Genomic DNA, 20860 nt, shown 5'->3' on the forward strand with positions numbered 1-20860 from the left:
AGTTCTGTTCACCCAAAAACAATAAGTAACACATGGACATGAGCAGTTTGCTGTCAACAAATGAGTTGCTTAGAGTTCTAATTTTTGATTATTACTTCTTGTTCTTGATATAAGCCCCTTATAGGACCTTTATTTTTTTTTTTTTTTTTTTCTTTTAACACTGATGATACAAATGGCAAGAAGTAAATAAAGCTGTTGTAGAGGGTTGTGCTTTGGGTCAGTGTTGGAGGCCTGGCAGGATAGTGATGGCAGTGTGTAATTACCAAAAGACTCATCCCTGCTCTGACAAGCTCATTGGCTTTTCCAGGGCTGAGGAGCAGGAACTGTCTCATTCATGGACATTGTCACCACCTGCAGCCATGTCTCCTCCTTAAAAACTTCTGAAGAGAAGCAGGCGATGCTCTCATGTCATCCCTGTATTCTGATTTTTGTGAACTCACACACTTTCCACCATGAGCAATTGGCAGAGTGTCTCCTCTTGATTGTTGATAATTGTCTGACTCTAACAAGAATTTTAAGAAAGGATGGCAATTGGAATTATGATCCCTTAATACCATTCTTATTTAAATTTATTACAATAATTACCCTGTGATTAATAAAATACGCTAGTGCATTCATTGAAATCACCACTCTGCTGTTGCACAATGTGGTAGTTAAACACAGTAAATGCTTCTAATTAGTTAGTAATTGAATAACATGCATTAATTTTTATTATATCACCCATAGGATGTTTAATAATATACTGGGCTATTAGCTGCTATGAAATATATGGGGAGGGTTATGTTATGTAGTTATCATCATTTGGCATTTTATGAGAAAGACTTGATCAACTCTTTCACACAGACAGTATTCTTCTCTACCATACTTGGCCTATATTGAAAGCATTTCAGGAGAGATGCTCCTAAAATTAAGTTAGGATGCTAATTATTTTGTAGATAATAATCACTTCAGCTGTATGTAAATAATTTGTTGTTAAATTTCATCTCATTTTTAAAACCTATGTTTAAAGTTGACCAAAGTTGACAAAATACTGGATATATATGTTCATATATGCATGGGTCTATGGGGATGTTTGTGTGTAAGCGTGTTGCACAGATTAAACTGAGATGCACACTGGCAAGTATTTCTGACCACTCTCCAGAGTTTCTCGTGGATATTAAAGCAAAAATGTCATGAAATTGTTTGGTTTGAAAGGGACCTTAAAGGTCATCTGTTTCCAGCCCCCCTTCTATGGGCAGGGACACCTTCCACTAGTCCAAGTTGTTCAAAGACTCATCCAACTTGGCCTTGGATATAGTCAACTATCTTCAATTGCTTAAATCTCTATTTAAGTATTTATTTTTAATTTAATATGTCAAAAATATGCACGTGTTTAAAAAAAATAAAACAATTTACAGAGAAGTCCTACCCCTCTTCTTCTCCCCCCTCCCTTCCCCTCATGGCCAGGTACATTCTTTAACCACTGACATCCTCCAGGTTTTTTACAAATGTTAGTAAATTGTAAATTGCCACTTTACTGTGTAGATATATAAACAGAATTGGAGACTTTTATAGGTTTGCTGGTTATTTCCCAGATAGTGTAAAATCCTTTACTTCTACCTGATTTTTCAAAATAGTTACAATAAACTTGTCCTGAGTTGAAAATCCTCAAATCAGCAGTTTGAAGCTGTTCTCTGACTTTTTACATTGTAAGAAACTGCGAGCCTTGCATTACATCCCAGCTCCAAACATCAAAGTGGAATATTTTCGTTATGTAAACTTACCTAAACAGAAATTAAAATTCAGATTTTTTTAGTACCTACAATACTTTTTCTGTCCTTTCAAAAAAACATGGTTCTGTAATTATCTGATTCTATGTGGAACAGAAAATAGTTGGGAGCATAAGGAGATACAGGTAATGGAATTAAGCAGGATGAGTTTGTCATGGGTAGGTTGCCCTCTGTTGATAATGTGATGACCAACAGTATATAATTAAGAACTTTTCTATCATAGCATCTTTACTTGTCATGCGTTTCTACATCCCAAACATTGATAATGTTATATCATTATAGTGAAGTTATAGGTATTTGGGAGTATTGTTAGCATTGACAAAACCCCTAAGTCTTGCACCCCAGCTGGAATAAGAAGTTTGTGGAATATGTAACATCTGTTTAGTTTAGAAAAGGAAAAAACAATATACTGTTCTCCCTCTTCCAGAAAATGTCATTGGAAAACGTGGACTTCTGGTTCTGGTGTGCTGAGTTGAGAATATCATAGAATTCACCTGAAATTTTGCATATTTATTGAATTTTGATGTTCACACACAAGCAGAAAATGTGAATTAATGATGGGCAATGCCCTTACCCTAAGAAACAGTTGTAAACAGCACCAGCAGGAACCAGTAAGTCCTTCCATCTGTGGGCTGTTACTGCATTTTGATATATGGGGGGATGGGGGCACCAGGGGCACACAACTCGGAAGCTGAGGCATTAAAACACTGTTTTACACTTGAGAAACAGCAGGAAAGAATCTCTTTTGACCATTTGCCCTTTCACCTTTTCCACTATCTTCTGCATAAACCAGAAAACTTAGGACAGCTGGCTGCTATGAGAATCCTCAGTTATCAGTTTCCAGCCTAGTGATAAGTCAAAGCAATTCCACCTCACTATCTCTAATTTCTCGCAAGAAAATATTTTAAGACTTTTTTTTTTTTAATTCAAATATATATATAAAAAAAAAGATATTCATGGATATTCTGATACTTTCTGGAGATTAAAAGGGGAGTAAAAAAAGTGAGAGTAGAGGAAGCAGTTAGTTTCGAACTACTTTTTTCTGTCTTTAAAAAAAAAGATAAAGTAAAACCCCAACCAAAAAAACAACAGGGAAATTGACTGGGGATGTCCAGGGGTGGAAGGAATTTGTCAACATGCTGACTGTCAATTGTATGGGAGAGGAATGTTTTCCAAGAGTCTTTCATACTCATCATGTTGCAGGGCCCAGATCTACAGTTGAAACAAATGTTAGAGGGCAAACAAGGTAAGAGTTGGTTCTGAAGAACATCCCCAGCTTCTGGCATCGTTTATAGGCAGATCTGTAGCCTTTTAAGACCCCTTATCCCACCTGCAATCTCAGTGGCTTACAGAGTTTAGCCACTACTCCCCAGTCCCACAGGTAATTTTTAAGATGTAAAGGTCATCTAGGGGATTGTCTGTTCTTGTCATCCCCAGTCCTCTTCCTTTATTTTGGTGTTTAGCATCACTTCAGTGTCTGGTGTCATTAAAGACCACTTTATTCAGAACTAGGAGACTACACTACAGGTATGAGATCTTGCCTCCAGTAGTGTCACCAGGAAAATTTATGTTGGTTTCAGAAAAGCTGTGTTCCTTCTTGGACATAAATGAGTACTGAGAATATTATCTAACAAACAAACTAACATCCCCCCCACACCCCCCTCCGAATCTGATTATGGGAAGATCTTACCGCTCATTTATTTTAAGTGAGTAATAGTTTTGTAAAGACCTGTTAAAAATGTTTTTCCATGTTAACATTTCTTTAGAGTGATCTTTGAAAGTACTGTTGTGAAGATGTACTTGAGAAAGCTGTATTAAACAGAAAATTACTCCTTGCCCCAGTTCTTTTTCTTTTTTTACTGTCATTTTTTATTGTTGAGCTTCTGTTTTTCCTTTGTACACATCTCAGTTCAGAAAGGCATTTCTTTCTCTTGCACTGCTTCTAATTGGAATATTCAGTTACATAGAAGTGAAAACTTAGCTGACAAAGTTTTCTTCAACTGTTTCCAAGTAGGGCACATTGTAGAAGTGTGAGCTGTTGGTTGGGGGTGTTTTGGTTATAGTCTTCCATATTATGTTCTTCCTATGATCTCCTCCTCTCTTAGCAAGAACTAATTACTTGAAGGCTTAAGGACTGCTGCTGCCAAATGGTCTCACAGTAAGTGACTGGGTATGGAAATGAAACAGAACCTTGGGGATTCACCTGGCATCCTTTGCAAGCCAGGTTGGTTCCGACAGTGTCAAATAACAATTAAAAGAATTTGAATTGGAAGGTGACTTTTTAGAGAGGTCAAACTACAGAACAAGTTTCAATATTGAACTGTGGTAACTTTGCACAGAAAAAGAGCATAAAAAAAAATCAGAGCAAAAGTATTAGTACATGGGATGATGTTTAAACGTTTTAAGTACCATGTATAAGATGTTTGCTTATTACTTGGGAGGTTGGTTGTTAATACTTGTTTATTACATCTTCTTGGTGGCATGATCATGTATGATTGATCATGAGTGAGTGCATAACTTCATGCCTGTTAGAAGAGCTCCAAGATGAGAACCTTCTTTCTACTTTTGTAAACATATATGTTGTCTCATTAAACACAAAGGGCCATAGGCATTTATGCAGCAGTGTAATGAATGCAAGTACCTTTTATCTTCCATCAAAAGATCTCAAACCATCCTTACGCCCTTGGCTAATCAGCCCCTAACTGAAAATTTCAAAGAGCTGAACTTGTCCATCCTGTGCAGTCTGACTGCATCTTGCAGACTATCCAGACACTCTGGAGACTTTCTCCAAGATGTTCTCCTTGATCTGGGTGTCACATTCCTCTTCTCTTTGCCCTTGCCTTGCTCTAGTTATTAAAACTTTGTAGATCTCACCTTTTTTACTATTAGAGTGGTGAGACACTGAAGCAAGTTCCCAAGAGAAGCTGTGACTACCCCATCCCTTGAATGGGTCTTAGTGCAACCTGATCTAGTGGAAGGTGTCACTGGCCATGGCAGGGGAGTTGGATCCATGTGATCTTTTAAGGTCCCTTCCAGCAGAAACGATTTTATGATCCTTTGTCAAGCTATGAAAGGGTGAAATAATTTGTCGTGAGTTTTAAGTGCAGATTGGGTTCAAACTGTATGAGCTTTGAGGAACAGTTAAATATTTTTTCTTATGTATTCTAAAATTGTAAGGATTTTTCTATTTAACCTCTGGAAATATCAGTTGAATAAGATGGAATTCTTTCCAGAACTGGAGCCATTTAATGTTTGGCCAGCACTAGATGTAGAGTAAATGAGATGTTGCACATACTGCTGATGCCAAAGTTTTCTTTAAGCACTGTATGTCATCCACATTGGAATTCTGCTCTGCTTAAATATTCAAACCTTTTCTTATGTATTTTGACATAAAAGTTCAACAGTCAGGGAGAAGAGAGAGCCTTGAGCTGCCACCAGAAGCTGAAAAGGTTTTTCTGACAGAAGCTGGCTGGCAAGCAGTGAGGGCTGAAGTTGTGCTTAAATCTTTTCCATATGCAGGGAGAAATTATACAAGATATTCTACATTAATATGTTTCCAGAATACTGTGATTATTAAAATAAATCAACCTTATTTTAAAATAAAAAGTATTACCTACTTCCATCAATAATAGTTTTTGCCTTTATAACTTCAAGTTATATCTTCTGCCTGACTGAAGTCATCTTCTCTGATGTTTGTCTGTGCACCTGCATCTCTCTATTCCTGTATCTCTACTTCAAAAAACCAAGTTATTTTAAAACAGGCTGTTACTATCCATGATAGTCACTACTGATGCACATGCTGCTGCTTTTGAAAAAAGAGATTTGAAGTCTAATGTTACTGTTTAGTGCATCATCTATAGTTCAGTGAACAGTATAAATTGCTCACTATTGCACAAAGCTTCTCACTTCTAATGACTGTATTGTATTGACTACATTAGGCCAGATACTGTCAACCCTAAGCCACGCTTTCAGTGTAGAATAAGGGGACAGAACTTGCCAGTGAAAAGGTTGCTTGAATGAAAACATGTTTCGGAAAAGAATATCCCTTTCCAGGATATGTAGCTTATTCAGTGAAAAATTCTGGTCCTCCTGATTATCTGCTAGCTCTAGACAGGGCAACAGGAGTTGCCCACACAACTTCAAAGGAAACCATAGCTAAACAAAAGCATTCCTTAATCCATTAACACCAAATGGTTTATTAAGGTGTGTGTTTTTTCTTTCTTGCTGCTGTTTCCAAAGTACATGCTCATAAAGCACTTAGAAGATCCTTGTTCAGTAAGCAATTGCCAGGGCATGAGCACACACATCAAATGCATAAGACATTTCTTACAGTACGATAATTTTAGTATAATACAATAAGTAACAATTTAAAACCTAACAAAACTCTCGTTTCTAGGGAGATCTTCTGAAGAGGGTCAGGCCTTATTCAGCAATACTATGATAGGGTGTACAGAAAAGCAATGAAAACTATTTAATTTTAAGATTTCATACTGTAATGGCCCTTAAGTTACAGGATATATGAACAGGGAAGGGAGAAGAATGAAGAGGAGGAGAACACCTGCTGAATTAAGTCGTTAATTTGAGTTCGAAAGGAGTAAATGAGATCAAAAATAATGTTTAGCATAAAGGATAACCTTCATGCCATACATGTTTTAATAGTTCTCAGTTGTTCCACAAATCTAATTAATGGAAGTAAATGGTTGATTTTTTATTTCAAATTACTGTAAAGAAATGTCCTACTTGCAGACAAATTGAAGGGTCCCTTAAAAAACAAATTCTGTGTAACATTATGTTTCTTTGAAAGTATTGGGCATAAATAAGGATAAAGGTCAATATGCTGAGAAGACAGTAGCTGACAGACAAATGAGGTTGCCTTTGAGAGAATTCAGAGGCTGCTGTGTAAAAGATCTGTGCAAATTAAGTATCCACAGCATCTCTTGGGTGCAAAAACTCAAAACAACTAACCAAACAGGTTATCTAACCTTTTGATACCTAAAGATACTATAAAGATTTTGGTGAGAGGCCAAAACATTAGGGCTCATTACAGTTTCAGTGCTTTACTCATTGGTGCAATGGAGTTTATTTAGGCAACAAGAAGAGCAACTGAGTATCATATGATTCAAAGTTTCAGTCAAACTTAATGTTTTATTTAGCCTTTAGCTACGATAACCACAGACAAACCCTATGAAACATTATTTGTGCCCATGGAGTAACATTAATTTTCTTTTAATCTTTCTCTGCCCCAGGAAACATTTCAATTGAATTTTGCTCTTCATGCAAGGAATCAAGAATACCAGGAGCCAAGCTCATTTCCTTTCATTTTCCCTATATTTCCATATTTTTAATAGATTCATGACCCATGGTGCTAATCCTGGAGTTATTGTAAGAACATGTTAAATTAAAAATATGTATTTATTGTGCCCATCTGCTAAATTCCCAACATCTTTCTAGAGTTTATTGAATTTCCTAACACCAGATCTTGGTTTCACAGATCAGTCTAGTGGCATTTTCCTGACCAGATGATTTTGTGTTCTGTGCCCTTCCCATTGCTACTCTCCTTCTTTCACTGTTTTACTCATTCTCTTAGGCTTCCCTTGATTCTTTGGGCCACTGTCCCCATTTTTCCTGTCCAAGGACTGTCTCCTGTTCTCCTTTTATCGAATAATTTTAACCATTTCTCCAGCTTTGCCCTCACAGTGATCAATGTTTTTGGGGGTTGTTTTTTGGTTGGGTTTTGGTTTTGTTTTTTTTTAATTCAGTTTTCTTTCTGTTTTCCCCATTAAATGAGTTGCTATTCCAGGAGGTTTTGGGGAGGTTTAATTTAAATTTTATTTTATTACTTTTGCCTACACTCCAGGTTTAGGAAATCTGTTTCATTCCTATTAGGAGGAACTTGCAGAAACATGGGTGTTCTTGGGGACAAAGAATGGGAGAGGATATTTTACTCAGTAGCAAATATTGAATAACTCTTCATTTAATACCCTATGTCACTATTGCATCTTCAGCGTTCCAGTAGCATCTCTCTCTTAGACGGATTGAAACAGCTGTTTGACACAGAATAATACCACAGCAGAGCTTGACAACTATTTCTTTGAAGTAGGCTTTGGATTGGTAATGATTATAAAATCAGGATCTCTGCTGAAAGATAACAGCTCTAGCAATCTAAACCCTGAGATACTGGTTCAGAATTAACTCAGAGGGAAGTGTACCATCTGTTGCTAAAACCTAACGCTAACAGCTCAGGCAATTTCTAGCTTAAAGGGAAAACATGGACCTGAACCTAGCCAATTAAGGGAAGTAGGGAGAGGGATGGAAGAAAAACTTAAAAATAGCTTTTGGTCCTTCGCTTCTGTCTGGTGCTGGCTGACAGTAGAGACAGAGGAGAGAACTGACACTTCAGAGAAAACAAACTGCATAGAAAGTTCCATCAAGTGCCCAAAGTAAACAAATGGGAATGGACAAATATTGTTTCTTTGCTATTTGATTTGGAATAACTTCTCTTATCTTGTAAAGCTTCTCCACACTGTTTAAACTCTTTCTGCTCCTTCAATGCTTGATAATCAGGACTAATTTCTGTGCCAAAAATGTACCCCTGGGTAACTCGTTTATTTTAAGACTGCTCATTTGCCAAACCTAACAAAAGAGTCAACATTTCTTGCTTCTTTACATGAATCATTTTTTTACCTCTGTTTTTTTAATTGAACAGTTTAGGTGCTCTAGAAAGGAAACTAAAATGTTCTTTTGAGCCTTGTTTTCAGTTCTGCTAAGAGGAAAAAAACAAAAAACAGAAACCCACCATAAAAGGCCAAGTTAAGAGCTGGAGGCCTCAGCTGCTTGAAATGAAATACAGTGCTCCAATTTGCTTGCCCATGCAATATCTTCAGATAATGCAATGATAAATCTCTTGTAACTGTGGAACCTGGGTAAATGCAGATCTGACCTTTTGTTTACAGAGTATCAAGGGAAATCTTTATGAGACCACAGAACTGTTTGAAAAGGTTTAGAAACATTATGAGATGGTAAAATGTGTCCCCTGAGGATAATTTTGACAGCAAAGATCTGACACTGTTTCTCAGTGAGCAGTGCCCTTTCTGCAGAGACTTGAACAAGCCATTTGGCAGTGATGTTTGAGAAGCGTTTTCAATGCAATTCACTAATGCAGTTCAGGGGAAAACATGATCTGTGCTGTTATAATTAAACAGGATTTTAATGTTACTGAAATATTGACATGAAAATATTTACTAGATGTACAGATGTTGGTGCTTGTACAATGCAAGATAAGCTAGGAAAGACAGCATTTTCATTTTGGAAGAAAATGAGTCAAATTAGTCTATCTTTTATACCTCTTCTAACTTTCAGTGGTTATGATTGTTTATCTGATTATATTTAAAAACAGGGACATAAATCAGCTTGACTAAAAGTACAGATTGTGTTTTGTTGCATAAAATGAATTTATTGATTAAACAAATGGAGAAAAATGTTCTGAGCAAGAAAGAGCCCTCTTTTGCTGAATTCCAGGCAGAAAAGATTTAAGTCTGTTCTGTTGCTTGGAAGGAAGTGCCATAAAGAACAGAATACCAGCAATATGTTGGGAGTCAGGTTTTGGATTAAAACCTTACTTTTGGTTTGTTTTTTTTTTTTTTGTTTTGTTTGCTTATTTTTCAATTTGAAATTCCTGGATGTGGTTGTTTTGTTGTGTTTTGTTTTGGGTGTTGTTTTTTGTTTGTTTGTTTATTTCTGATCTGTATAAATGTATTAATTATGTATACATCTGCTAATTATCATTAACCATGAGCCAGCAATGGGCCCTTGCCACAGCGAAGGCTAATAGTAACCTGGGTCACCTTACACAAATTATTGACTAGGTCAATCTGCTGAGCACTGGTGAGGCCACACCATGAGTGCTGAGACCAGTTCTGGGCTGCCCAGTACAAGAGAGACTGGAGAGTATCCGGTGAAGGCTCACCAAGGTGATAAAGGGACTACAGCATCTCTGCTATGAGGAAAGGCTGAGAAAATGGGAATGCGTAGCATAGAGAAGGCTCAGGGGAAACCTGTTTCCATTCCTCACACATGTGAATAATATTCCAAATATGTTACATATATGGTGTGTACATATGTGCTCACAGAAATACGATTTCAGAAGTATATGTATGTGTGCATAAGTATGTATACGTGAAAATGTAAGCACATCTCTTTTGACTCTTATAGTCAGTGGGAGAGACCTGAGATAACCCAAATAATAAATATACCCGCAAAACCCCTGCATGTGTGAATTGAAGGAGAGAGGCAATGAAATGAGGTTGTGCAGTTTCCAAAGCCAAGACTGCTGCCAACAGTTTTAAGGAGACGCTGTTTTAGACAGCCTTTAGTGTCTAAGTTTACTAGATTTGATAAATGTAAAAATACAAATTTGTAACTATACTATTACATGAAGGACATGGGTTTTGTCATGTGAGTTACACTGATCCTAATTATTAGCATTTAACCATCCTTTTGCTATGTTTAATTTATTAATGTACAAATTAACCTGGTACTTCATTATTAACAGAAAATAGTTCTAATAAATACTCAAACATTACAACTTAGTATTGGAACCATGCTATAACTGTGACATATCCAAGGTCACATTAAGACCTGGCTGCAAGGAGCATCTAGGTACCAACTGGCTTAAAAATTAGTCATCAGGGTGATAAACTCATGTTTAGGTAGTCTCTGATGGATTCAGGGCTACAGTTTTAGCAGGGGAAAAAAACTCAGAAAGGGAAAAAAATGCACTTACCCCAATTCCCATTTATGTAAGGTCTTCTGATGTTCTTCTTGGTGGATTTAACTATATAAACAGTATTGTAACTGTAGAAATACTCCAGCATTCATCATTCAGCAGTGCTGCAGATGGATTTGCTTTTTTGTTTCAACTTTTTTTCTCATGGAACCACTGTTCCATTGTATGCACGTATGGCATGGCCACTTTGGCATCCTGGTTCTTCCAACATGTTGCTACAGCAACAAGCTTCTGCAGAGAGATTATCTGACAAACAGTACTATGCCTGTTTACTGTGGAGCTGTGGAAACAGAAGTTAATAAACTTTTAACATTACAAATTAGGAAACATCTGGGGTTGCTGTCTCTGTCACCCTTGTAGGATCAGCATACCCCACAGTATTTTATAAGATGGGAATAAAAAAGATATTCAACATGCATTTTTTTAAAAAAAGGTAATCGAAAAAAATAAAATTCTGTTCTCTGATTTAACCCAAGTGCCAACCTCATTTGCTTTAACTTACAATTTCCGAAACTGTATCATCTGAAAATGAAATGGAAGCTTCTTTAGACTGGGTAGGTGCAGCTATGAGAGCGAGAGTGGCACAGCTGAAGGCACCTTCCAGGGTGACCATTGCTACTTTAGCACCTTCCTTGGTGCTGACTGGTGGCAACATCAGCCTCACAGATAATGTTTGCTGTGTTGGCTGTGATTCATCAGGTTTTCAACAGTTTGGCTGCATTAGGGTAGAGAGAAGAATGACAGACAGTAGAATAAATATCTCACTATATTAGTCTGACCCTTCTGCCAGTATTGATTCATTCCTGAGAAAAACAGCTGGCATAATGCAGTTCCCTTGTTGTGTAATGTAAGCTACATGCAGAAAGGTTTGCTGCCTGCCCTCCCTCTTTCCAAGAAAGTGAGGTGAAGTTTGGGATTATTCACACTGTTAAAAACATGGAAAGTTTCTATTATGTGTGACTGCAAATTTTTCTTTAAGAGCTGCATTTATAATAACTGAACCTAAAATACTAAAAGGATACAGAAAATCTCAGTTATATAATAGTGCTTTTCTTTGGGGATGGTATTTTCCATACTTACCTAGAAAATTTATTTTTTCTATACAGAGCTCATATAGTAGTAAAAAAAATAATAAAAAAATATAAATAAACATTTTTAACATTTATTTTAAAAATTACTCTTGTGCAATATGCTTCTCTGGATTCAAAACTTGCCTTAACCCAGTCACAGGTTCTATTCATTGTCCAGTTGGTGATTTTGAGTGCATATTGTAATTATTTGTTTGGTTCGAGTCCAGGTTCCCTTTGGCTCTGTAGGTGTTTTGGGTACCCAGTATGTGCTTTATTTAGTTCACCCATTATCCACACTAGCTTTTGCATTTTTAATGTTGACAGCAAAGATGTCAGCTAGAAGCCAGGTTTGTTTTGTGTGTATGTATGTATTGCAGAATGGCTGGATCTCTTCATATAACTGTCATACTTTGATACTGATTGCGGAAGGAATTGTAGACTAAGCAATAGACTTTTTTTTTTTTTTGTGTGGTAGAGCAAGATAAAAAGAACTTCATTTTTGAGATAAAACAGGATGAGAAACAAGGAACATCTCTGTATCTGTCAATCCATCTATATGATGCTTCTATCCCAGAATTATCAGAACTCGTGTTGCTCACAGACAAGACCTGTAAGTCATTGTCTATTAATGAAAACTTTCAGCATAAGCGAACAGCAGTTTGCAGCTTTCATCATGAGGATATGTCATGCATACTGGATTGTAAAAGTAATCCTCTTGTATTTTCATTTCCAAACTGAGACATGATATTTTTCCTTTTTTTTTTTTATTTATTTTTTTTCTGGGAATAAAGCATTTTAAGGAGCAGGAGAAAAAAAATTACCCATTTTTAAATTCAGTGAACCCACTTTAAAATTCAGTGTTCAAAATCATATACTTATGAACTGATGTAAATTCATAACACTTAAAAATATTTGGCACAAGTTAGCATTCTTCACTTTTTCCCAGTGAATAACAAGTACAAGCAGTTCTTTCTGCCTGCCTGTTTCAACAGGGAGTTAGCAGTATCAGTTCAGACAGGCTGAGAAACATATGATTTTATTTTTTTTTAATCCACACTTAGAGTTCATTAACGAAACCATTTTATGAACAGGTTCCAGTTGTGATCAGTTACTGAGAAAATAGTACCTTGAAACAGGTGTTTTAAAACTAAGAAAATCAAATATTCAAGCAAATATCTATAATACTGTGCAGGCTGAGCAACTTAGTTAAGTATTTTTGATACTTCCATTTAAACTACTTCTCTCAAAATCTACACAGGTATAAACTTAAAGATAGGACAGTTTTATGTGGTATGGAAAACTGGGGTTTGCCATGTCTGTGTTAAGGTCTCAAATTTGCCATAGGTTTCCTGTGTGACATTGGTCATGTGATTCAGTATTTCTGGGCTTTATTCTAGCTATGTCTGTTTATGAAAATTATGTATTAGTGATTTTTTCTTCCATTCTTCGAATGTCTTGTTTATTCTCAGTAATATACTTTGATGAGATGTGGTATTTTCATGTGGGCTGAGCATGATAGAGTAATGATAAACTGCGCTTGCAGTCTCTGAAATTGCACAGAAGTGAATTAATCTATATTATTTAATTGTTGGACATAAAGTTTTTTTGTTGTATTAACAAAGTGCTCTGCTTTTCAAATGATTTGGGCACTATCGTAATTAGTGTCAAGACACTGTTTCTTAATGTGCAGTGTAGCATGAACTTTTCTTAGGTTTCTCTTAGTAGACTCTCACTGCCCCCAAAAGGCATACCAATATTTTTTAAAAATTGATGCTTCCTGAGCTTAATTCTTTAAAGTTGTCCTAGTTAATCTTGAAATACATCATGAAATATTCTAAGCTCCCTTTTTACTAGGTGTTGTAATAGAAATAAAAAAAAAAAACAAAATAAAAATCTGTTAAATAAGATTAATTTTTTTTTTCTTTATAGTTCATTTGCTTTCAAATATGACACTGGAACAGCTGGGTAATATTAAAGTCTGTGTTTCATAAACACAGACCAATTCAATTCTGTCCCAATTTATGTGACAAACCTGACATCTCTGATTGATAGATTTGGAGCATGGAGAATGCAGGAACTGACATGATATCATTCCTCACTGTAATGGCAGTGCTATCGTTAAGCACACACTTCTTATCAGAAAAAGAAAAAAAAGTCAAGACAAGTTTACCCAAGTGTCTTGAGGTGAGATGGGGATGTTTCTGGTGAAATAACTCCAGTATTTACCTGAATACTGAGTTTCTGATATGGCCTTCGTCGAAAACGTTTCAAATAACACACGGAATCCATGCAAAGGAGAATTAATGTGTGCTGATGTTGATGCAGTCAAAAAGAGATAGATTCAAATGTATTCAGATCTTTGCTGAAATAGGGCTTCTGACATTTTCTAGAATCCTTTTTTACAGCTGAAATGTTATTAAAATATGGACTGTCGTTGTTTTGCTGGAAGACTTGCAGAAGAGAGCTACTTACAAGTTAAACTCTTGTTCAGTGTTTCAATAATGCAGGTCACATCAGTTAAAAATGCAATGTAGACACAGCAGGGTATTGCAGATGCTTCTCGCTGGTCTAACCGTCGCTTTCATGCAGTGTGTATCTTGGTAAATAGGTGAGTGTAGCAGCACAGGTAGCTCAAACTTTATTGCAAGAAAGGCCATAAGTAGGTCAGGACAAAGGATAAGAAGAAAAAGTAATCCAAAATTGTGTGCATAGGATTTTCTAACATTTTAATTTGGTCCAACTTTCAGACATAGCAAAGGACTATTTTAGGTACATGGGGAATTGCATATTGTCAGAGGCGTGACTTTTAGTGAGCATGGGAGCAAAGCACATGTGAGACTAGCACATCAGTGTGGACTTTTTTAATAGTATATAAAAGTCTTTCTATAGTGTGGATGTTACTTTTTTCAGCATAAAAAAGGCTTGCAAGAGGTACCAAAATTCAGTCTTCACATTTTGATTAAAATTTCCTTTGATATTATCCATAATATCCTCAAGACTGGTTATTACTTCACAGATTGAGTTTTACTTTAATGGAAGACAAACTGTGAAGAAGATATGGGGCTCCATTATGGGAAATTAGTAAAGATTACACTGATACACAAGATCAAAAAATTGTACAATGACAAGGTAGATTTGCTGAAAGGAGTCAGGTAAGCAAATTCCTCTGTTGCCCAGCGTGTAGGATCCTAAGAAGTCTTTTCAAATTTGAATCTCATCAAAGAATGTCCATTAGTTGGATGTACAGTACTGATTACATAACTGTTATGGTTTAAAACCAGTCAGGCAGCTCGTTCACTCACTCCCTCCCTTCTTTCCTTCCCCCTGCTCCCAGAGGAACGGAGAGGAGAATCAAAAAGAATGCAACTCCCACAGGTTGAAGTAAGAACAGTTTAGTAACTAAGGTATAACCCAAATCACCACCGCTACCAATAATAATAATAATAATAATGATAAAGGAAATAACAAGGGAAGAGAATGCAACACCTCACCACCCGCCAGCCGGTACCTTGCCCCACCAACCCGATCAAGCACCGAGCAATACCTCGTCCAACTCTGCAGTCCCCTAGCCCTTCCAGGTAACTCTAAGTTACATCCTGGGCATGACGTGCTGTGGTATGAAATACCTCTGTGGCTAGTTTGGTTCAGGTGTCCTGTCTCTGCTTCCTCCCGGCTTCCCCTCCTCCCTGGCAGAGCATGAGGCTCACAAAGTCCTTGGCCAGACTAAAATATCAGTGTTATCAGCACTGTTCCCAGGCCGAAAGTCAAAACACAGCACTGCACCAGCTACTAAGAAGGAGAAAAATGACTGCTACTGCTAAACCCAGGACAATAACTCAACTGTAATTTCTTATTGTGGTAGCTGACTGTGTGGCTCATGTCTTTCATCCACAGAGTGTAGCATCATAGATATGACGTCCAAAAGACTGATTAGCCCAGATCTTTCCATGAGAAGCCTTGGTTCTTCATGGCCTGCTGGAAGCAGCTGTTTCCCATGGGGTGGTCATAGATATATTACAAAGCATCTATTACTGGTTATTTTTAAGGTGACTTCTGGCTGTATCAATGCAAAAAGAAGTTTTTCTGTTCGCTTATTGGAGAAAATAATAACAGTTTCTTGGAAAATAAAAACAGGCAGTAGTATGGTATTAGCTAACTGGCAAAATACTCATATGGAACCTCTTGCTAGTCAGCATATCGAATGCTAAGTACAAACATAAATTAAGAAGATTAAAATGTAATTTAATTTATTTTCAAAGTGGAGAATAGCATTTTGATTCATTAGCGTATCAATTTTAATAATGTTAAATGGTGGTTTCAGTGTCACTTGCATTATAAGTCATAAGGACAAAGATATGTTCATAATTTACCAGTATCTTTTACCAATAAGTATTGTCAATAATGTCTGAAATGTCTTGAAAGCTGTTGTTAGTCCATTATTATACCTTCAAATGTAATTTAGTAAAGTCACATCATTTATATTGTGGTGTAACTTACCTGTTTCACCACCATGAAGCTGAGTGCCATTGATTTCCTGGTTTTATCTTTTTACAGGCCTACTGTGTAGTCTACAGAAAATGACAATATATTCTTCTGCTTAAATTTACAATCTGTAAAAGGGAAAATGGAAATTTATGGTCAGACTTAAATGTAAGTAGCTTATACAGAAAACATATGGATAAATCAGGAAGTAAATTCTACTTAATTTCCTTGTTCATCTCAGTACTGAGTCTCTTATGAGCCTCATTAACTGTACAACTACAGAATTAGATGATGCTTTTGCAAAGAGTTTGCATTAAAATTTTCCTGAAGATTCTGTAAAAATTAACAGGGATTTGAGCTTCCAAATCTGTAGAAAGCTTTTAAAAATCTCAGCTGCAATATTTTTTTCTTCTACCATTATCTTTGTAAAACCTCTTTCACCCCCCTCCTTCACCTCCAGTCTCTGTGCCAGTTTAGGAGATTAAATGGATCTGCTATGAGCGAGTAAACTAGAGAGACAGGAATAGTTACAAACTCCAATCTGGAGTGGGGAGGAAGGCTAATGACTTGGAACTGGTAGGAATATTCTGATAAAGCTTTCTAAAATTACTGTCTAATTATTTATATGTAAAGGAAAGGCTGAAGCAGTAGAGAGAGACATGATTCTTTCCTGCTTTTTACAGTAGTCACCCATGAAGTGGGAAATCAAGATTCATTTTTCTGTTTGAATGAATATTCATTTACATATTCAATGAACTCTCAGAAAAAACTAGGACTCACTGTGGAGTATCCTGTAGCTGTGTCTCAGGGGACTTCTGTGCAATGTGGGTGACAGAAAAGCTGGGCTCTGTCTCAAGGCAGCGCATCTGGAGCCATGCTGTTATTTTCCAAGGAAGTGTTTTTCCCTTCAGCTATTCCCTAGATATATGAAGCTTTTTTATTTTTTTATTTTTTCCCTTAAACTGGGAGATGCTTAACTGGCATAAACTTCCTGGGAAGCAAGACCTCAGCACATGTGACACTTGCTTGGGGAGACAAGCAGCACAACCACAAATATCCTCCCTCTTCCTCTCCTAAACTTTTAATGGTGAACACAATGTCATATGGTCAGGGGTATCCCTTAGGTCAGCTTGGGTCAGCTGCCTTCACTGTACCCCATCCCAGCTTCTTGTGCATCCTTGTTAGGAGGAGAGAGAAAGCTTTAACACTTTTCAGCAACAGCCAGAACACCAGTGTTTTAGCCACAAAAAGCAAGGCACAGCACTGTAAAGGGCTACCTCCATCCTAGCCAGACCCAGCACTTCTTTCTATGCTGGTGCTTTCCTTTTTGAATCACAAAACTGACAGCAATTCCATCTCTAAAAGCCTTTCCTCTGGCTGTAATTTCACCCTTCCTATATCTCTACAGATTTTCTTACTGGTCTGTTTTAGCCACCTGAGTCAAGGTAATACAGGTGGGCCATATCAGAGCCAGGGTCATTGTTACACAAGTAGTAAAGCCGCTGGGTTGGGTGGGTGCAGGAAAGGGGCTCCTAGCAGTGTTACAGAGAGAGAGAGGGTAACACAGATTTGTGAAGTTGGCCTTGCTGCAAATCAGTCTGCCACCCATTCTCTCCTAAGGTTTTAAAATAATTAATCAAGAAAGGATTAAATTATCCCTAGCCTTAACAGCTGGGTTCTTTATTTGTTGTAGGACAGTAACTTTCTCTTCCCTTTGGAAAAATGCAACTGTTTGTTTCTTATCATGCAGAGCTTGTAGTTCCTAAAAGTATATAATTTTCAGTTCTTTAAATAAAAGATCAGTTATTATAAAAAAAAATAAAAATCGCTATTTTCAGGTATCCCTATGCCATTATGCAAGCATGCAAATAAGCCTTCTCAGCTGGTATAAAGAATAATTCTGTGCTTCTTTTTCTGCTCTGTGGGGTCAGAATTGACTGTTAAACTCCATAGATGCTTCCAGTTCCAAAGTCTGTCTGCTGGGTCTTCTTAAATCCATTCACAAAAGAGAAGAAAAAGCAATGCGTCTACTCAAGGAATTCTCTAAGAAGTGAGCAGGAATATTATTCTCCACTCTCTTCTTCCCAGGTAGATGTAGCAAGAGGGGCTCATTGTGTTTGCTGTGTGCAATTAGACACATTGCTTTTGCAGTGGCATTGGACGTGTTCTTATGCTCAGGCAATGCACTTTTACTCTCACTTCAGGTTTCTGAATATTTTTCTTTTCATACTTTTAATTTCTAATAAGACTAAATATTAGTGAGTTTGGTTTTAGGCAGTGCAAAAGGGGAAAAACAGGGTAAAATTTAAGCTACAGTTCAGTTGTCAAAACAAAGTGAAGTATTAAAAGTGGTATCGTAAGCATTTTTTGATGATTGTTGCAGAATGATTAAGCATGTAATAATTTGGGTTTCAGTATCCTTCACAAACTCCACAGAGTGTGCGATTTTCACATTACCACAGTGGAGGCTGAGACCTGAGTGCAGTTATCCTGAGGCACAGGCATTGGTACAGTTCTGCCAGGTGAGCCAAAACAAAGCCTGCCCCTGCCAAAACCAGTGGGGATACTGCTGAGCTTGTTTCAACTTGGAAATCATTCTGCATAACTTAGAGCAACCACAGAGGGATAATTTAGGGGTGAAAATTGATGCAGACATGAAAAACGATAAATGAGAATTCAAGGCTTTGGTGATGTTTGACATTCAAGTTTCCGTTCCTGTGTACACAGAATCATCTGTATATGGTATATTAGGTCAGATTAGAGATGATCTTCATGGCAAGCTCAGTGCCTTGGTTTTTGTTCTTTGTTTTAGATGATTTGAAGATGTTAATTGTCCATGATTTGCAAGTGTTCAGTGGCTAATTCAAAATTTGAATTAATGAAAGGTGTTTTGTTAAAAGGTGTCTCATTGGTACATTACTTGCTGGTTTCATTTTTTCATTCCCCATCCTATCTTTTTTTAGATCTGATTGATTTTAGTGACTTACCCTCAATGAAATTATCTCTGAATTATAAGACTGTAAGTGTGCCATTAAAGTTTTAAGTTCAAGTATCAGCTCTTGTGATAAATCTCAGAAGATATTCAAAGCTCAAGTCATTTAACAAAGCACATATATTTTGACTAGTACCACAGAAACAGGAGGACAGAAGCAGAGAGTCAGGTGAGGAGAAACAAAGGAGACTGAAAAGCAATTAATCATTTCATGTCACTGACACTGATACTTAAGTTTTGTCATTAGGAGAATGAACTTTATTAGCTAAGTAAGTAGGACACTAGAAGCTTACTTAGGTTTTAACTGGATTTTAACCTCAGCAACTGACACTTACAAAGCTAAAAATAATTTATTTTAATAGAGGAAGTTATTTAGCCTAAAATACAGGTTCTGTAACACTTTGTATGAATTGCATTCAAGTTAAAGTAGAACATTAGGTAGAACTTTAAAAAACCTTCAGAAAATTGAATTTGTAGGACTTGCTATTTTTACTCTCCAGTGGTAGTGCTTGAGTGGTATTTGGGGATTCCAGGAAAAATGACAGATGCAGATAAATTTTACATTCTTCTGCTCAAAATAATAAAAGCAACATATAAGTAGACATTTTCTTTGAAACTCATACCTTGTTCTGGCAATTACTAGGTTATAAGAGAAAGTGATTGCCCGTTGTACTGCTTGTAGGGGCTGCAGACAGATGATCTGTAGTGCAGTGCAGGACATACATTTTTGCATTTTTGTATTGTCACATTGGAAATTAGCAGAAATTGTTTTTAAAGTTAGAAAACAATGCAAGATAAAAACTCTAAAATAACCTAAGATCACATAGTCTGTAACTTTTGTCTCTAGTAGTTGTCTGACTTTTCCTTAAAAATTCATACTTTTTCATTCTGAAGAGCTTTTCAAAGAGTATTTCACGGAACAGTCAAAAGCTTTTTTTCATGTAGGTTATCAAAAATTCCTATTACTGTCTTTTACCAAGACAGATGTTAATGGAAGCCCAACGTTTTTGCTGATAAGTTACTATTCAGGTCCATTATTTTTAATACTCTGTGACTCCTTTTCAACCAGGGAAATATGACTAATTCTCAGTGGTGATTGTACACCAGTAATTTACAGTGTAAGTGCATGAAAATTCAGCTGAGCCAAAGGAATGCTTATTGTCCTTGTATCGAAATTTCAAAGTGAAGACTAGCAGCCCTCCCCATTCAGCAAAGGAAGTAGCCATGTGTCAGTGTGTTTCTGTTGTGGTCCTGGGAGCTGATAAGAAGACATTTTTTGTATTACCACTGGTGAAAAATCAGAACTGTTGGCTGGTACTTATCCTTTAAAAAGTTGTTTCTCTGTGTGAAAGACTTCAACTTTTTGTAGAATACTGGATGTCTTTCTACTGAGAGATACCAAATTTAAGATACATTTTGCTTTTCCTTATCAACTCAAGCTAAAAACAATTTTAGAAATAAATCTGCTTTATGTTCTAAATAGCTGACCCTTCACACTATAAATGCACAGTGATCTAATTTAGAAATAAAAATTGAACCAGACAGCTTTAAACAGTAAAATATTTCAAACTGAAGAAAAGATAGAATGTTGTTTTGTTGGTTTTTTTTTCTTTATGGGAGAAAAATGCCAACCAGACAATAATAGTAAAAGTTCACAGTAACAATATTTGCATGCATCCTTCTTTACCTAACATTATGTCTGCCTTTTTCAAAGTACCGTAGTGGTTTCAGAAATCCCCCAGAATCCTGGGAGATGAAAACT

The 20860-nt window shown here is 36.6% G+C and overlaps 1 protein-coding gene and 1 long non-coding RNA gene across 3 annotated transcripts in view; one reads left to right on the top strand and one right to left on the bottom strand.

Annotated features, from left to right (window-relative positions):
* The window catches only part of LOC133219908 (serine-rich coiled-coil domain-containing protein 1-like), a gene marked incomplete at its 5' end in the record, with an annotated part of 420442 nt that overhangs the window by 195151 nt on the left and 204431 nt on the right, over window positions 1-20860 (top strand). The window lies entirely within an intron of this gene.
* Window positions 10629-17518, bottom strand: LOC133219907 (uncharacterized). Of its 2 annotated transcripts, none has more exons than XR_009727563.1 (4): window positions 17384-17518; window positions 16122-16234; window positions 13851-14029; window positions 10629-10834 (listed from the first exon to the last, which is right to left on the bottom strand). It is a non-coding gene; the product is annotated as an uncharacterized LOC133219907 (long non-coding RNA). The 2 variants fall into 2 exon arrangements; XR_009727564.1 differs by lacking the exon at window positions 17384-17518 and adding an exon at window positions 16887-17013.

The sequence above is a fragment of the Neopsephotus bourkii genome, unplaced genomic scaffold (genome assembly GCF_033783945.1).
Source record: "Neopsephotus bourkii isolate Nb327-2 ecotype Australia unplaced genomic scaffold, CSIRO-AGI_Nbou_v1 NB_1384, whole genome shotgun sequence".
NCBI classification, from domain to species: Eukaryota; Metazoa; Chordata; class Aves; order Psittaciformes; family Psittacidae; genus Neopsephotus; species Neopsephotus bourkii.